This window comes from Suricata suricatta, chromosome 15 (assembly GCF_006229205.1).
Source record: "Suricata suricatta isolate VVHF042 chromosome 15, meerkat_22Aug2017_6uvM2_HiC, whole genome shotgun sequence".
NCBI classification, from domain to species: Eukaryota; Metazoa; Chordata; class Mammalia; order Carnivora; family Herpestidae; genus Suricata; species Suricata suricatta.
The window spans coordinates 45,435,109-45,449,337 of NC_043714.1; the positions used below are offsets into that span (position 1 = coordinate 45,435,109).

At 44.0% G+C, this 14,229-nt stretch overlaps 1 long non-coding RNA gene across 3 annotated transcripts in view; it reads right to left on the reverse strand.

Annotated features, from left to right (window-relative positions):
• Positions 1-13,731: 13,731 nt before the first annotated feature.
• LOC115279519 overlaps positions 13,732-14,229 on the reverse strand; it is a 7,941-nt gene continuing 7,443 nt past the window's right edge. Inside the window, exons 4-5 of one of the 3 annotated variants that reach the window (XR_003903486.1) lie at positions 14,097-14,213; positions 13,732-13,990 (exon numbers count right to left, since the gene is read on the reverse strand). This is a non-coding gene — a long non-coding RNA (uncharacterized LOC115279519). Of the gene's footprint in view, positions 13,991-14,082; positions 14,214-14,229 lie in introns of all 3 variants that reach the window. The other 2 variants (XR_003903484.1, XR_003903485.1) reach the window with 2 other exon arrangements.

Genomic DNA, 14,229 nt, shown 5'->3' on the forward strand with positions numbered 1-14,229 from the left:
GTGCAGTGGAGAAGGGCACATGCTCCAGAGTCACAAAAACCTGGGTCTGAGTCCCGTTCCATGTGTTATTACTATCCTGTTTAAGCTTCTGAAACTTTAGTGTGCTCATCTGTAAAATGGGGCATTATCTCCTTTGGAGAGATACTGTCAGGAGCAAGTGGGCTGAGGCAGAGATAGGCTTGATGTCAGGCCTGGCCCAATGTAAATACAGCACTCACATGGTGATAGTAATTATTAAGATTATCATTGGTTGAGAGGTGCCTGGATGGCTCAGTCGGTTAAATATCCAACTTCGGCTCAGGTCATGATCCCACAGTTTGCAGGTTCAAGCCCCGCATGGGTCTCTGTGCTGACAGTTCAGAGCCTGGAGCCGGTTTCTGTGTCTTCCGCTCTTTGCCCCTCACCGCTCATGCTCTGTCTCTCCTTCAAAAATAAATAAACATTAAAAAAAACTTTTTAAGATTATCACTGGTTGAGTGCCTACTGTGTGTCAGGCCCTGTGGTAGCTGCATCATGCATACCATATCATTTTTAATACTCACACAGCAACTCAACAAGGTCGCGAGGTTGTAATGGTGGCATAGTGTGCTCCCCAAGAGATACGTCCAAATCAGAATCCCAAGAACCTGTAAATGTGAACTTATTTGGAAACAGGGTCTTTGCAGATGTAATCCAAGTTAAGGCCCTTGGGATGAGATCATTCTGGGCTTAGAGGAGGCCCTAAACTGGATGACCTGGTGACCTCAGAAGAGAAAGGAAAACAGGAGACAGGAAAGGCCACGTGACGCTACAGGCAGACAATGGGAGTTAAGTTGCCACAAACCAAGGAAGATCAGAACCAGAAGGATTCTCCTCTAGAGCCTCTGGATGGTAAGGCTTTGCTGACACCTCAATTCTTCTTGCCTCTAAAATTATGAAAACAATCCATTTCCATGGTTTCAAGCCACTGTGTTTGTGGTCATTTGTTACAGCAGCCCTGGGAAACTAATCCATATGTTTTTATCCCCACTTTACAGGGAAGGAAATGAAAGTGAAGGAACTTGCTTGGGGTCTCTTCTTATGCAAAGTACCGATTCCTGCTACATAAACGTTAAGCCACTGAGTGCACACTAGAGAAGTGATCAGGATCCCAAAGGACAAATTCGTAGCTCCAGGTGTCTGCTGGAGAGAGGAAAATGAGCGCACATCACTTCACTCAACGTGCAACTTCCTTCAAATACCAGAGCTCACTAAATTAGGCCAGGAGAAAGCCTCTTGGAAGGAAAGGCTAGCCAAATCGAAGGCAGGGTAAAATGTAAAATAGCTCAGTGTAACTCTGAGGAAGAGGCCAGACCAACCAGAACCAGCCCAAACCAGCCCTGAGGACCCATGACTTAGACTCCAGGGAGACGGGGCGCAGATTAAATTAATAGAGCAATTATGGGGCAGGACGCAGGCTAAACCTCTTAAAAATCGGAATCAAAGACGTTTTCAGTACAGTTTGGTTGGTAGGAAGGAATCGGGTCTCACACTTCCACTTCTGTTTCTTTTTAAGATACTGAAATGGCAAGTCTGAGGTGCAATAAATAATTACAGATTCTTATGAAATGCAAACAGTGGGGAATCATTAATTTTAAAGGCCTCCACGTTTCCCAAGGAGCCAAGGAGCCATGCCTAGTCTTGCTGGTTTCATCTAGTTACACACAGGGGAAAGATTTCTCCTAATCTGCACCACTCACTGTCCTCCCAAGAGGCTTCACTCGCCTTCCTATCGAAGATTTGCATTTTCCATAGTTGCAAAAATAACAAATGCTCCATGTTCAAAACTAGGAAACCTTGAAAAAGCACAAAGAAAAGGAAAAAATAAACACCATAATCCCACCTCCCACGTGTTGAAATATTTTCTTCCGATATGTTAGCTACAGCTATACACACGCGTCATTCAAAACCAAACTGACTGTAGCTACCACTCCTGCAGGCTCACGGGAGGGGCAGGAGATAACAGATATCTGTGGAGAAAAAAGTATATATAAAATAGCTAACATGTCATTGCATTTACTTTGTGCGAAGCAGCCTGAGCACTCCGTACAGATGAACTCTAGGAAACTTTAGTCTGCCACCAAGTCCAAAGACGACTTCTGTATGTATCTCATTTGATACTCAGCACCCCTTTGTTACTGTAGTATTTATTTTGTAGATAGGGAAACTGAGGCACCTGGAAACCCGTGCCCCAAATCACACTGCCTAGAAGCGAGCCGGGGATTTGCTCCCGTCTCTGGGGGGAAACAAGGGCTCAGGTGCGTCCGCCCACACAGTTCACTGGTTCCCTTTCGAGACCGGCAGAGGGGAGAAACTCACGGTTCAGTTTTCCCTGGTTGGTCGGCTCTAGCCCACAGTGACCTCTGCTAGAGTCACCAAGGAGTCCTGATCTGTAATCTTGCAGTGCAGAACACGAGTCCAAGAGGGGGTGGGGGAAACTAGTGCGAGAAGAGCCTAGAGAGAGGGCCTGCCGGGGCGTGGCGCCCAGCCTCAGGCTGCGGCCGCGGCCACGCCCCCGCAGGCCGCCCTTGGGCACGCCCACCTCCCCCGCGCAGCCAGGCCCGGGCCCACTGTGGGCGGAGCCTGAGAGGCAGGGGCACCTGAGATGCTGCTGAAGGCAGGTGATGCTCCGAACCTTCCGAAAAAGTCCACCACCAACACATTTACCTTGTGCACGTGGTAGAATTCCAGAGAAGTGGCTGAATCCCGCGTCTGAGCTGGGGCAGTGAAAGGGGAAAAGAAACCTGAGTGGGCTAATCTGGATAAATCTTGAGTAGGGCATTGTACTTTGAACTTCACATAAACATGATCTAAAAGATACAACCTATTTCAAGCCCAAAGGGCTGAGTAATCTCAGCCCACATCTGGAAGAGACTATACAGTCATGTATGCATATACATACTCATGTATGGTTTCTATCACATGTGTGTTATAATATACATGACATAAAACATGTACAATTAGATATGTAGATCATTCTTTATAAAAGTGACCTCATATATAATGTAATAAATCTAAATAATATACAGTATGTTATATGTGACACGATTACATTATATAACATGTCATATAAAATACACACAACAAAATAAGCACATTTTATGTATGATATTGATATGTTTTTATTAAAATGTAATATTATATATGGTATTAATTTTCTTCCTCATTAATTTTTCTTTATAAAAATGGGACATTATTATGTATACAGTTTTGTGGGGTTTTTTTCCTTAGAAATATACTGTGACTGTTTTATCATTTCGGTAATATTCTTTTACAATATGATTGCTAATATATTTTTGTGTTCTATGTGGAGAGGCCATAATTTGCTTACCCAGTCTCCTCTTTTGGTTATTTAGGCTGTTTTGAGTTTCTGTTATTATAAATAATCCTACTGATGAACTTTCTTACAAATAGATATTTGATTTGACACATACTGCCAGCCAAGTGAAGGCCTGACAGGAAACAGGTGGCACACTAAAACTGGGTAATTGAGAGATGTCTGATAAGAGGAGGGTGTACAAAGGTGTGAAACCAGCTAGGGATGGTACAGTGCCCGGAGATTGCCCCAGAGCTTGAGCGGCAGAGAGGGAGCAGTCACCTGAAGCTGGAGGGGGTAGCTTATGGGAAGGGCCACCTGATAGGGATGCAGCAAACCCAGGCCGCAGAAGATGATGCTTCCCAGGTCCTTCCCGTGACTCTCATTAGCAGGGCCCAGCCAGACGCCACACTGGTCAGCCCCAGAGGCACCGAAAGATGCAGAAGGGTGGAGAGTGGACCTGGAGAGGCAAACTGAGGTTAGTGTGCCATAAAGAAATCTGTTGATAATTTCAAGTCCACTTGCGGTGTGAGAGAGCACCTATTTCGTTATAATACTCATATAATACTGGGCATTACCACTTTTAGGAAGCTGCGTAATGGTTCTCAACAATTAGGTCCAAATCCCTGGACCCTTTAAGTGTTACCATATACTGAAGAAAGATCTTTGCAGATGTGACGGAGGATCTTGTGCCCGAGAGATTGTCCAAGTGGGTACTATATGTAATCACAAAGTGTCCTTATAACAGAGAGGCAGAGGGAGATTTGTCCCAGAAGAAGAGAAGGCAATAGGACACAGAGCAGAGAAGGGAGTCGTGTTGCCACAAGCCAAGAAATGCCAGAAAGTCTGCCTTTGAACCCAATTTCAACTCTTATAAGCTGTGTGACCTTGGACAAGTTCCTTCACCTCTTTAAGTTGTAGTTACCCATTTGCAAGGTGATGATAATATCTCTTCCCTAACAGTGTTAACAGGATTAGCTGAAACAGAGTCAGTGTGTTCAATGCAGTATCTAGACTGCCCCCCCTTCATTGATCTAGCAGGGGTCAGCCAACTTCACTAGAAAGGATCGAACTATAAATATTTCAGGCTCTCTAAGCCACGGTTTTTGCTGCAATTACTCACCCCAGCCCCAAAGGAGTCATAGACAGTTCATAAATGAATGGGCAAGGCTGTGCCAATAAAACTTTACTTATAAAATCCTTCAGGCAGTGTGCAGGTTTTGGCCCACAAACTGTAGTTTGTCAATCTTTTATCTAAATGAGAGAGGAGTCCTTAAACTATGCCCCATGGACCAAATCTTGACTGCTTCCTGTTTTTGTAACTTGTGAGCTAAGGATAATTTAAACGTGTTTTCAAATGGTTGGAAAACAAAGAAAAGAAGAATATTTTATGATACGTGAAAATCGTAGGGAATTCAAATTTCAGTGTCCATTAATAAAGTTTTTTGGAACACATTTTTTATTTATGTATCAGCTATGGCTGCTCCCATGTTGCAAAGGCAGGGTTGAAAAAATGCAACAGAGACTGCATGTGGCACCCTCACTGATCTGCGCTGTGACTCAGTGGCTATTGTATAGTAAAGATGGACTGGCCTGTGTTCCTGGTTCCGGAAGCAACTCTCTAAATTCTTGGGATTTCCCAAGTGATAGGAGTGTCTTTGTTATTCATGGTGTGGCCTGATAGTTTATGCTAGTGAGGTGACACGTGGTAGGTCCCTGGATAGTTTATGCTAATGAGATGATACAGATTGGGGACAGACCACACCAGAAAGACCAACCATGTGATAAGCCTTTGAGCCACTTTTATCACTTTGACCTCGGAGGAAGGAAGAGATTGAATTCATTTCCTTGGCCATTGATTCAATCATGTCTGTGTAAATGAAACTCCAATAAAAACTCTAGACCCAAACCTTAGATGGGCTTTTCTGGTTGTGGAAACACATTGAAATGCTGGGAGACTGACACATTCTGAAAACATCGACAACTTCACATTTGGGGTTTGGAAAACTTCCCCCTGTGCACCTTTGCATTCTGCTGGTCCTAATTTGTATCCTTTATAATAAAACAGTCATCGTAAGTATAGCACTTAACTGAGTTTTGTGAGTTATTCTAGTGAATTCTTGAACCTGAGGGGATAGTGAGAGCCCCTAAATTGATAGCCGGATGACCTGGAAACCCCAAGGCTTGAGACTGGTGTCCGAAGTGAGAGGAATCTTGTGGCGCACTATGCTCTTAACCCGTGAAATTTGACCCAACTCCAGGTAGTTTGACTCAGAAGTGCATGGCAACGGTGCATGACGAGATGCAGTGGCATAGTTATGACTCAAAGTATTTTCAGGGTCAATCACGTCGCAGTGTGGTGGCATTAAATGTATTTTATTATTTTATGCATATATAATATATGTAAATATGTGTATACCAGTCATGTCAAAATAAATGTAAAAGGAGCACCTGAGTGGCTCAATTGATTGAGCATCGGACCCTGGATTTCGGCTCAGGTCATGATCTCAGGGTTTGTGAGTTTTAGCCCCTGGTGTCCCCCACCCCCAGTGGGGCTCTGCTGACAGTGTAGAGCCTGTTTGGGATTCTGTCTCCCACTTTCACCACTACACTCCAGGTCTGGGACTTAGCACTGGTGAAAAGTTACACCAGTTTTTGTACGTGAACCTGAGATTCACATTTTTCGGAATGAGAAGCATTTCCCTTCATTATGTTATTTATTTATTTGTTTGTTTGTTTAGCACTCATTATTATTGAGCACTGAATGGCTTTGAAAACTAACTTCTGCCGCAGGCTTGATAATGCTTCTGGAGGAATTCAAGAGAAAACTGTGTATTTATCAAACTTACATACTGCAGTAACGTCATTTGGTGATGCCTAATGTCGCTTGAACCACAAGTAGTATCCAGCTGCTTTATATACTTTCCATGCTTTCAAAAGCTAAAATAAAGCATGAGATTTCCATTGCCACATACATTTTCAGGGGAATACTTTCAGAGCGCAAACTATAGTTCTAAGCAGGATTTTTTTAACCCCATGGAAGTATAAAGGGAATTTCAGTATTAGGATCCAATTGCCTACAGTTGGGGGCTTCCACGTAACCTTCAGTTGGAAGTGATTATTGCATTGTAATGATATGCGAACAGGCCAATAAGAAGAGAATGCAGAATTCTAATAACTTTTTTTTAATGTTTTTTTTTAATTAATTTTTGATACAGGAGAGACAGAGCATGAGAGGGGGAGGGTCAGAGAGAGAAGGAGACACAGAACTGGAAGCAGGCTCCAGGCTCTGAGCTAGCCGTCAGCACAGAGCCTGACGCGGGGCTCGAACCCACGAACGTGAGATCTGACCTGAGCCGAAGTCGGAGGCTTAACCGACTGAGCCACCCAGGCGCCCCAAGAATGCAGAATTCTAATAATGCCTTCCCGGCAATGAATATGCTCAATTAAAATTACCTTTGTGGCTTGATAGTGGCACTTGGTAGTGCCTAGCTGTGTGAAAAGACATTTTCAAAGATGAAATACATGAGGGGAGCCTGGGTGGCTCAGTTGGTCAAGTGTCCAGTTTCAGCTCAGGTCATGATTTTGTGGTCTGTAAGTTCGAGCCCCCCACATTCAGCTCTGTGCTGACAGCTCAGAGCCTGGAGCCTGCTTTAGATTCTGTGTCTCCCTCTCGCTCTCTGTCCCTTCCCCACACGTACTCTGTCTCTCTTTCTCTCTCTCAAAAATAAACACTTAAAAACAATTTTTTGAAAGATGAAATACATGAAATTTCATTACAGATTCGTATTAACAGATGAACATTTGCAATGGATTTTGATGAGTGCTAGTAGGAATACTAACTTTGCATATCAATTAAGCAAATGTTGGTTTTGAAAAAAGAATTACATTCTGACCATTAGTAGACCTACATCACAGAAAAGTATCTGTAATTGTTATTTTTAATTTGAATTATTATTATTATTATGTTTTGAATTTCGTAAGAATTTTATATATCCTCAGTTTTAGCTCTTGGTCTGTAAAGCCTGCAGTATCTCCTATCTAACCCTTAAAGGACAATTTCGCTGAGTTTGGATCTAGAGGATGTATACCAAAATGTTAAGAGTGAGTTTCCCTGAGTACTAAAGGTTATGAATATTTTCACTTACTTTTTAAACCTATTTGTATATTCTCATTTTATTGGCAATGGACACATATTAACTATGTAACAAAGAAAAGAACCTATTTATAAAAAAAGAGAAACTATTCCTCCAGTGAAGTTGATAAATGTATCACTCTGTTGCATTCTTGCTAGGGAAGTAGGCTCCCTTCTATGGAATTCATTCTTTCTCATTAAGAGTGGGAAACTGCACTGACACTGAAGACTTTCTATGAAGAGAAGCCCTTGTGTTTTGCTCAGAACCGCACTGGAGCAGAGACTTTCTGGGGGAGCGCTTTCATCCGCCACAAGTTTGAATCAGACTTTTCAGAAGCCCCGCTCTGCCTCACGGAGACAGGCAGAATGGGTGGCCTTCAGGGTGACCTCCAGCCACAACATGTGACATCTTGCCACGTGAAAATGCTCTAGAGCAGAGTGCACCTTTGATTGGAAGTAACTATCCCAAGACTGGATCCATGATCACAGTTTAGAAGAGATCTAGGCAGCCGGGAAAAAAAGGAAAATGAACTCTCCATTTTACCCAGTAATGGTCTGCCCCCATGGCGGTCTGGCACGCCTTTGATCTATTTTCAAAGAAACTTTACGCTGAATTCCAATATATATAAATCCAGTTTTGGATCTGTATTATTTTATAATTTTGAGTGGCAATATTTACTGCTTATAGTAATCAAACAATAAGGGAAGTGGGTTGTCTGGTTAAAAATTCAAATTGAAATTAGGTTTAGATTATGTTTCTGTTGTGTGGAATCAATAAAATCCTGATTTCCACCTGTGTGTGATCGCAAAGGGTAAGGGCTTCTCGCGACCTGCTTTGTAACCTCAGGGTACTCTCCAATTAAACTGATCCAAAAGCTTGAAAGAAGAGCAACAGGAACTTTTTGTCTCAAAAACTGAATCACTAGCATTCTCTTCTAACTGCTAATATTTTTTATCATGAGTATAAATGGCAATCGAGTATCACCCAAAACTATGATAAACATTAAAATGAATAATATGTGTTTATCACCAAAGCGCCAATTATTACATGACTCACTATGATGTTGGGTTCAGTTTTAAGTGAATGGATATGAACAAATATGACTATATTTCAGAAATGAGGATAAAGCTATGATCTTCCTAATCGATATAGTTACAGGGAGGTCAATAAAAGCATATAGTACATGCTCAGCGAACATGTGCTCATGGAATGAATACATGAATGAGATTTTCTCTACAGGGGGGTTAGTCTGGCAGCACAAATTTGTGCTAGTGTCCACCATGTTGAAATCGGACATGGAAAGTCAGAGTATGTATTTGTGTTTGTTTATTAGAGCTTTTAGGGACACTATAGTGAAGAAGTTATAAACAAAGGCTCTGGAGTCAGATTCCCTAACATTGAATCCCAGATCTATCGTTTACCAGCTACATAGCCTTGGGAAAACTACTTAGCTTCTTTATGCCTTAGTTTTCTCATCTGTAAAATGAGAATAATAATAGCACCCACTTCATAGGGTAGTTGTAAAGATTAAATGAGCTATTCATGTAAAGAACTTGATAGAGCTTTGCTATTTGAAGCCAGTAAAATAATTAAAATATACTAATGAAATGTAAATTGAAAGCAAATGGGCTTTTTAAAAATTTATTTTAATAATCTCTACCTCCAACATGGGGCTTGAACTTACAACCCAGAGTTGCATGCTCTACTGATGGGGCAGGCGAGGCACCCCGAAAACAACTGTTTATGGAATTCTCCAAGGAACTGTAAGACTTCAGGGAACAAAGCTTGGAAAACAGTAGTTCGAGATGAAAATGAGCGTGTGTGTGTGCATCTGAAAGCAAAATGACCTCCTCCTCTCAGTCAAGTTGCTCAGTTTATCCCAGAGGAAGCTTCTGGCGGGTTTCCACACCCCTGCTTTGACCTATTTCCCAAATCTTCATTTCTATCCCATGCATAACCAAGTTTCCTCTCTTAGGAGGATGGTGTAATAGTTTCCTAGGGCTGCCCTGACAAATTAGCACAAAGTGGATGGCTTAAAACAACCAACATTTATTCTGTCACAGTTCTGGAAACCAGAAGTCTGAAATCAAGGTTTTGACAGGGCCGTGCTTCCTCTGAAACCTGAAGGGGCATCTGCGGGAAGCTGGGTCTCTCTGAACTCATAAGTAGAGGAAATCATCTCCTTGTGAGGCCAGGTGGGTTTGCAAGGCCTCCCACCGTCAGATGGAGACCGGCATCAACCCCCACTCACCCCCCACTCAATTTCTGCTTGAGCCCCGACCCACAAGGCGCCTGACTGACTGATATCAGGAGTGACTTGCCTTCTTAGGCTAAAAATATGTGAATTGTACCCTGTGAAAAAACTTGTTATAAGAGTTTCTTCTTTTATGATTATAGGAGCAAATGTTATATTTCCTGAGAAAACCTGTTTTTCTTCCCCACAGAAAACAGGCTATTGGTCTCTGCTCACAAAAGAACTGATTTTTGTTTTGCCTTTGCTCTGCTAAAAAAATCACCTTGTATTTGAATACTAAAGATCCCTTCCTCCCCCAAGTGATAAGCATCTAGTCACCTATTGATAAAGGTTATGCATGAGTCTTCCACCTATCTATGTTCTGGGAAACTTTTACATACCAAAGAATTTATCATCAGAAATCATTGTCTAAGACAATTGCCACTTCTGTTTTGTACCCCATACATTTTTCAATAAATAAAGCTGACTCTCTGGTCAGAGCAGAGACACCTGCCTGGTGAGCAGAAAGAAGCTGAGGCCCTCTCATTCCCTTTTGCCGACACCGTCCATCCTTCAGGGAGCCCTGGACCTTCTGGAGCTGGACTCCGGCAGGAATCCTTCCCTACCTCTTCCGGCTTCTGGAGGTTTGCCAGCCATCCCTGTCCGTCCTTAGTTTGTAGATGCAACGCCCCATTCTTCAGTCTTCACATTGTCCTGTGTCCACATTTTCCCTTCACAAGATCACCAGGGAGGCCCACCCTCATGACCTTATTTTAACTTACCACTGTAAAGACGCGATCACCAATTAAGGTTACATACTGAAGCCATGAGGTAGGACTTCAACGTATCTTTTTCAGGGGAGACACAATTCAACCCATACCAGATGGCGGTGAAGACTGTCCAGGCTGCTAAGGTTTGAGTGACTGCTAAGCACCATAGGTGTCCCAGAGGGACTGAACAGGCCTCAAGGATGTGGATGGGTTAGAGTCTGTACCTAGTTGGAGAAGGGACCTAGCATGAGTTCAGCACTATTTTACTCACGATGCTATAGAAAGCATGTTAAATCCACACTAGTGCCTTGTGGTGTAGGTCTTATTGTGACCATTTTACAGATGAGGAAACTGAGGACTAGTGAGGCCAATAGACCAGGACTTGATCAATTTGGGATGCTAGCTGTGGTCTACCAGAGGGAGTGTGCTTTGCTGCTTGTGCTCGTGACTACATCCCTTCCATTCCTACTTTATTCCTGGACTGTTGGTGCGTTTAGAATCTAGTCAATGATTACAGAGACAGTCCCTTCTCTCAGTTTTACACATGACTCACTGAGTCACATCCTTTATCTGGATTTAACCGTGAGCATCATATGAAAGAAGAAGTGAAACATTTTGCTCTTTTTCTCAACGGTGCCATAACTCTGACTTTTATGACTAGGCACTGAATTGAAATGCTAATTTTCAAGGGCCCAACATGTGCTGAAAGACGTTTCTAATTGAAGAATAATCTGAAACCCATGCTACTGAAACATCTTCAGAGACAGTACCCAGAATCATTTCTCCATGTGAGGCCCCAAGCCTAAGCTTGCACTGTCTCATTTAACCATCAGGAAATGCCCAATGACGTTGGTATTCTAGCTGCATTTCCAGATGAAAAAATGGAGGCCCATGGTCTAATTGAAACTCTTTTAAGTGGAAGAGTCAGGGTTTGTTTGGTTTGAAAGCCCATGCTCTGAATCATGACTGCCCCCCCCTTACATAACACACACGCCCCCCCTTCCCCATCACTCTCGACAACAAATAAACACTCAGCAGAGTTCAAGTTTAGGGTGCAAAAATCTTCCACCTTGAGCGTGTTCACACCCTGCTCTCCCGAACCAAACCATTGAGAAGGGGTCTCCCCCCACCCACGTGGTACTGCAGGAATGGCTCATGCACCCAGGGGCTCCCTCTCCCTGCTGGAGCAGGTGCCTATTCCACATTGAAAGTCAAAGTACAGAGACCGAGGTGCCTCCTTATGCTGCATTTCCTTTGTCTCCCACCCCCACACCCACCCTCTCTCACTTTGTACTTATTAACACTGCAGGCTTACCCAGCACCTTTTATTTTTAGGATCTCAAAATGTGGAAACAAGACATTTTTCTTATTTTCATGTGCTCATGACTAGGAGAATCAGAATCACAGAGACTTACGATCGTGATGACTTGGACGGTTATGCAACAAATCATACAAGATAAAAGCCTCGGAGGTGGGGGACAGGGAAGGATCTGGCTCAGAACAAGGAGCAGAGAAGCCACACTGCTGCTGCTAAACCTGCTGACCTGTCCCTGGGAGGCCAGGCTTGCCAATCTGTGTGCAAACGGTTTCTTCCTTCTGGGACCCTGTCTGCTGCGGCTGCAAAGGGCGTTCTTGACAGGCAGGGAGGCCGACAGCCCGGCTGCCTCCAAGTCAGCCATTACCCGTTAGCCATTTTACCCGTGATTTAAAATTCATCTCAAATACTAGGAATAGCAGTTTGTCACTTTCTCTGTTGTTGTTGTTTTTTCCACAGACATATTAATATGGATGCGGCTGGCGGGTTCCAAGCTCCGAATTGTGCTCATTAAGTCACAGCTGGCTGGGAATACGTGTCAATCTCTGCCTTTATTTCTCAAGCTGGTTTTATAATGAAATTAAAATGGACTCCTCCAGACAGCCCCTTCCCAGCAAGCAAAGCAGCTTTCCCCTCTGGGGAGCAGAGACTGTGTTCCAATGATGCTCTTCTCTCAGAAGAAATGCATATATAATTTTGGTAATTAAAACATTTCATTTGGTGATTACCCTCACAAAAAGGAACCCCTTGAATTCACCCTGGTGGGGGAACATTGCATCCAGCTGTTACAGCCAGGGCTTTCTGGAAGGAGCAGTCCACCTGCTTGGGGTGCTCCCTTGCCACTCACCATATACCAGTTTTCTGAGTGGACGTGTCGTTGGCCGGCTGGCCCCCAACATGACTCACTTTCCTTTGCTGGAATGCATGGTTGGATTTCTGAAACTCGGTATTTATTTTTGAAAAGAGCTATGGAAAAAGCTGATTCATTGTTACTCCAGAGGAATTCCTTATGGGAAGAGAAAACCCTTAAGACTAGACATTTCATGTAAAACTTTTTGCTTTAAATAAAATGAGCTGATATTACATAAATTCACCCGGTGAGCTTGTTGAACAAGGGGATTCCCGGATCCACCCTGGACATAGCAAAGCAGGAACCTGGGCCGGAGCCTGGGAATCGGGCTTTTTAACAAGCTCCTTGGGTGATTCATTTGCATCCTGAAGTTTGGGAGTCACAGTGCTGAGCGGGGGAGGGGGGACCCACTCATCATCAATGCAAAATTGGGGTGCGACCATGAGTCAGGGTATGATGTACCTGACCTTCAGTTGGGTACAGCTGAGCTCACCTGACAGCTCTCTGTGCTTCACCTGGAAATGACAGAAAATGATGTGCAATTAAGCTTTTCAAGAGGCAGGTAATCAGTTCACCCCCTCTTGGACCTCCGAACCAGCCTTTGTGTCCCTGGGTAATCAGGAAGAGTCACCGAGACTCGCCAGGTCTTACAGGCTGAGGGATGACAGAGCAGAAGCCCTCAGACGTTGCCTGTCAACCAGGAAAACAGAACAGGCTGAGCGAGTCCCGCAGCCTCACCCCAGCTGGCTCTTAGCAACTCACAAGCTGCCACGGAGAAGCCCCACATATCCGCAGACGTTTATGCAATGGTTTCCAAAAGTCTGCCCCACCCAGGGTTCTGGGCCTCTGCCCCAGAGCCCCCTGTCCCCCGGCCCCCCTGGGGAGTTTATTCAACCTACAGATTCCTGTGCCCCAAGCCAGAGGCAAGGACTGACTGTCCTGGAGGCTGCGCCTTGAAATCTGTATTCATAGCAATCCCTCCTAGTTTTCTGGAACCCCCGCAAACAGACAGCACTGCCTGTTGGCTCAGAGGGTTATTAGGAATAAGCCCACAGAGAAGTCAATGTAACAAAAAGAAACGAGACATCCCATGGCAGGCGGACTGTAATTCTGCAGCCGGTGGAGTCTACCAGATAATCCTAATAAGGGAATGGCGATCGATGAGGACTGAAAAGAAAAGGGGCCCTTCCAAAGAGGTTGTGTAATTCACAATTGTTTTGCTCCCACTTAGCACTGGAGCTTTCAGAGAGGTGGGGAGTGGCATGGAGAAGATTCTAATTGCACAGGCTGCTGATTCCTCTGAGAGATTTTTTTAAAGGGGTATTTCCAGTGGCATGCTGTCAGTGGGTGCTCTGGGGAAAAAACAAAAAGAATTAGTCTTGATTTGTCATGTTTGCTGGTTTCCCTTGGGGAAATACTGCCCCCCTGGCTGATTTCAAGCTACCAACACAATATTACTGAGCATGAAGTGGAGAGGAGAGGCACATGATTGATCGATCTCCATCGGGTCTCTCCACCGGCAGGAGCCTGCTTCGGCACACCTCAGGCTAGTCCCCAAATTCAAAGGAGGTCTTCCTGAAAAAAAAAAAAA